We start from the raw sequence: 4,978 nt of genomic DNA on the forward strand, positions 1-4,978 counted from the left end.
GGATCTAGAATCACAGTAAAGCAAGGCCTCTGGCTACAGTTGTGAGTCTCCCAAGACTCCATTAGGTTCAGCAAAATACAATAATGAGAATTACAAGATAGGAAGTGATCTGGAAAATCTTCCCAAACCCTCACATATTCTGCAATAATCAGCTTGTCTGTCAAGCATCAGTGCTTCTCACGCCTTATACAAGGCTCACAGTAAATTCTCTTATTCTTCCCCAGCCTCCAAGAATTCTAGTCTGCTTCCCAGGGAAGTCAGACAACAGGCAGCCTGTCCAAACTACTTCTGCTCTGTCCAGCATTCAAACTACAAACCACCTATGGAATTTGGAAAATGGGGAATTGAAGAAAGAGGAATGAAAAAGCTGGTTTAAAGTTCAACATTCAAAAAACTAAGATCATGGCATCCAGTCCCATCACTTCATGGCAAATAGATGGGAAAACAATGGAAACAGTGACAAATTTTTATTTTCTTGGGCTCCAAAATCACTGCAGATGGTGACTACAGCCATGCAACTAAAAGATGCTTGCTCCTTGGAAGAAAAGCTATGACAAACCTAGACAGCATATTAAAAAGCAGAGACATCACTTTGCTGATGAAGTTTTGTCTAGTCAGAGCTATGGTTTTTCTAGTAGTCATGTATGGATGTGAGTGTTGGACCATAAAGAAGGCTGAACATCAAAGAATTAATGCTTTCAAACTGTGGTGCTGGAGAAGACTCTCAAGAGTCCTTGGATAACAAGGATATCAAGCCAGTCAATCCTAAAGAAAATCAATACTGAATATTCTTTGGAAAGACTTGATTCTGAAGCTGAAGCTCCAATACTTTGACTACCTGAAGCAAAGAGCCAACTCAGTGGTAAAGACCCTGGTGCTGGGGAAAATTGAGGACAGGAGGAGAAGGGGGCAACAGAGAATGAGATGGTTGGATAGCATCATCAGCTCAAAGGACATGAGTTTGAGCAAACTCCAGGAGAAGGACAGGAAAGAGTGGTGTGCTGCAGTCCATGGGGTGGCAAAGAGTTGAAACAACTTAGTGACTGAACGACAATAACAACAATTCTTATATAGCTCGTTTGGCTTATACTTCAGAGGCCCCAAACAGTAGTAGTCTCTCCACAATAGTCCCCTTGACCCAGAAGGGGAGGCACTGGGAGGTACTTCCTCAGCAACATCTCCTCACAATGGGGTCCCATGCTGCTTCTAGGCAGCTGTACTGGACAGGATTTAATATAACCCCATTTTAGCTCATCTTGGGAGGCTCACATTTGGCCCTCAATAAACCATTTCACACATTTTGTTGCAACCCCTCTGGGAGTGTATGCCAAAGCCAACACAGAAGGTCCTTCCTAGGTAGCCAGCCAGAATCTGATCCTCTAGATTTCCCAGGCAGGAGGCAGATAGACAAATTTCCTCTCTCTAAGTAATTGAATGGAGCTCCTCCTTTATGCATGTGGCAAGAAGCAGGTCTTCTGATCCCATCGCTTTGATCGAAAAGAGACACACAGCACACCTGCAGCTCTTTCCAGAGAGATTCATTTCAAGATTCTCTCTCAACCCATTTTCTTGACACTCTTACACTTTCAGTTGCATCAGCTGAAACTTCCAATTTAACTTGGCTCTTAGCAGCCAAATTGAGTCAACTTTTGGACTTTAGGGTCATATAGAACAGTCTCTTAAGCAGTTTAAGTATATTTGTGTTGTCTTTAGCTTACATTTTCTATCTTTGAAAGGTTTAGTTTGATTTATTCAGTAGATTGGGCTTCCCCGGTGGCTCAGCAAGTAAAGAATCTGCCTGCAATGCAGGAGCCGCAGGAAACAAGGGTTCCATCCCTGGGTTGGGAAGATCCCCTGGAGGAGGGCATGGCAACCCATGCCAGTATTCTTGCCTGGAGAATTCCATGGACAGAGGAGCCTGGCAGGATACAGTCTATGAGGTCATAAAGAGTCAGACACAACTGAAGAGATTTAGCGTGCGCTCATGCATTCAGTAAACCAACAGATTCAGAGAATGTTGGAAGGATGCCATTAATAGTTCAGTTTTCTCATTTTACAGAGTAGAGATCTGAAGTCTTGTGAGAATTAACACAAAATGTACAACCAAAGGGGTAAATCACTGAGTATTTATTATATAGCCCTTAGAGAAGAGTATGAATGTGTTTAGGGGTTCTAGGAATACAAAACTGGTTTCCAATTCTTTTTTCTTTTTTTTTGACTGTGCTGGGTCTTTTTGGGGGCATGTGGGCTTTTGCTAGTTGCAGTGCAAGGGCTTCTCTTGCTGGGGAGCACAGGCTGTAGGGTGTGCGGGCTCAGTAGCTGCAGCATGTGGGGTTCTCTAGTTGTGGCACACAGGCTTAACTGCCCTGTAGCATGGGGGATCTTAGTTCCCCAACGAGGGATTGAACCCTTGTCCCCTGCATTGGAAGGTGGATTCTTAACCACTGGACCACCTGGGGAAGTCCCTGGCTTCCACGTCATACCACATAACCCACGGTGCTAGACAATGCTCAGTGACATTGACCCACTCCTGTAGGGTCCCTCCTGCATCCCAAGGATTGGAAGATTCAATACTACATTTCTAAGACTTGTTTGCAGTTAAAGCTTGGATACAATTTAGGTTTTCCCATTGAGATAAATATCTGGGCTTAGAAGGCAAAGGGAAGCAGAGGCTACATTTCTGTAACATGTTGGTGGGCAAACATGTTCCAACAGATGTGTTTACATCAGTCAGACTCCATACCTCACTGTTTGAAGACATCTGTTGTAACAGCAGAAGTTTCCTGTCCTTTGGGTGGTAGCTCTAGTGATATGATCTTACAAGGCCTGTGGCAGCCCTCTGGTTTCTGCTCCTCCTACCCTTTTATCTACTCCTTTTTTTGTGAAATAGAAAATTTTCTGCTTCCTGTTCTAAATCATGAGTGATATGCATATAGGCCATGAATATAAAATCTTAAAGATGGAAGGACCTTCTTGGAGGCATCAATTCTATAATCACCTAGCAAGTCCCCAAACATCTACCTCCTAAATATTTCATATGTCCAGTCTCTATTCTCCTTTCTGCTGACATTGCTCTAATTTAGGTCCCCCACATCTCTGCCTAGACCTCTGAAATAACCTCCTGGGTTTTTATATGCTTTATTGTAGTTATTGTCCATTCTAATTTCCATGTGAATCTGGTCTTTTCTGATCTTATCACTCCCTTGTGCAAAATTCCTGAATGGATCACCACAACCCAGAGGATATATCCAAACCCTTGAATGTGGCACTTCAGTGCTCTTCATAATCTGGGCCCTGCCTGATTAATTCATCTGCTATTCCCATCACCTTCAGTTCAGTTCAGTTCAGTTCAGTTCAGTTCAGTTGCTCAGTTGAGGAACTCTGACTCCTTGCGACCCCATGAATCGCAGCACGCCAGGCCTCCCTGTCCACCACCAACTCCCACAGTTCACTCAGACTCACGTCCATAGAGTTGGTGATGCCATCCAGCCATCTCATTTTCTGTCATTCCCTTTTCCTCCTGCCTCTAATCCCTCCCAACATCAGGGTCTTTTCCAATGAGTCAGCTCTTCACATGAGGTGGCCAAAGTACTGGAGTTTCAGCTTTAGCATCATTCCTTCCAATGAACACCCAGGAATGATCTCCTTTAGAATGGACTAGTTGGATTTCCTTGTAGTCCAAGGGACTCTCAAGAGTCTTCTCCAACACCACAGTTCAAAAGCATCAATTCTTCGGTGCTCAGCTTTCTTCACAGTCCAACTCTCACATCCATACATGACCACTAGAAAAACCAGAGCCTTCACTAGATGGACTTTTGTTGGCAAAGTAATGTCTCTGCTATTTAATATGCTATCTAGGTTGGTCATAACTTTCCTTCCAAGGAATAAGCATCTTTTAATTTGCTGCAATCACCATCTGCAGTGATTTTGGAGCCCAGAAAAATAAAGTCTGACACTGTTTCCACTGTTTCTGCATCTATTTCCCATGAAGTGATGGGACCAGATGCCATGATCCCATCACCTTACAGTTCAGCAACACTGAACTGATTGCAGCTTGCTCTATCTTGTTCTCTTTTTTGTGCATTTGCACATATTTTTCTCTCTATTTTATGTTCCTTGCCCATCATCTACCTAAGAAACCTCTATTCTTCCTTCAAGATTCAGCTTTCTTCTCACTTCCTCTTAAAGTTTCTCTCACTCCTCTTCCAGGTGGACCTAGATATTCCTACCTGAGTGCCAGCACTCCACTGAATCACACTTCCATTGTGACTTTGATCACCTCTCTCCATTAGACTAAATGTTTCTAGATGGTAAAAGTGTTCTTTCCATCTTTGAGTCCCTAACAGACTACTCTAATGCATGACATGGAAAGCACTCAGGGAAGTGGATGGAAGGGAAGAGGGGAAGAGTAGGAAGAAGGTATAGAGAAACAGGAAAAGTGAGACGGAGACAGAGCCAAGATTCAGTGACTTTGAAATTCTGCCTGTTTCAAACTTTGAAGCTCATCGTCTCCAAGAGTTAACTCATCTCATCAAGCCCTCCTAAATTTCTGGAAAATTGAGACTTTTTTTCCACTGTTGGCCAAGCAAAACCTTTCATTATAGTCCAGGTGCATAGTCTTTGTTTACATATTCTATAATTCCAGAGCAAAAAGAGATTTTAAAAACCATTGTTCCTCTAATCTCCCAGGGGGTTCATTTTACAGCTTTAATAACCATATCATAGTTACTGCCTTATTTTTTGGAACTAGAACCACAGACTTCATCCTTGCCTTTACCCTTTTCCTTTCTTCCTCTGCCCCCCACCAACTTCCCCGCCCCTGTTCTTCTATGCCTACCACACTCAACCTTTCTCTTCCAAGTTTTCTCTTCCCAGGGCTCTACGTCATGAAAAATACAAGTAAAAAGGAATTTTTACTTTAAGAAAAATAACTCCTCCCCTTTCCCAATTTTTACATCAAAAGACATTCTTAAAAGCC

Source organism: Ovis canadensis, chromosome 12 (assembly GCF_042477335.2).
Source record: "Ovis canadensis isolate MfBH-ARS-UI-01 breed Bighorn chromosome 12, ARS-UI_OviCan_v2, whole genome shotgun sequence".
Classification (NCBI taxonomy): Eukaryota; Metazoa; Chordata; class Mammalia; order Artiodactyla; family Bovidae; genus Ovis; species Ovis canadensis.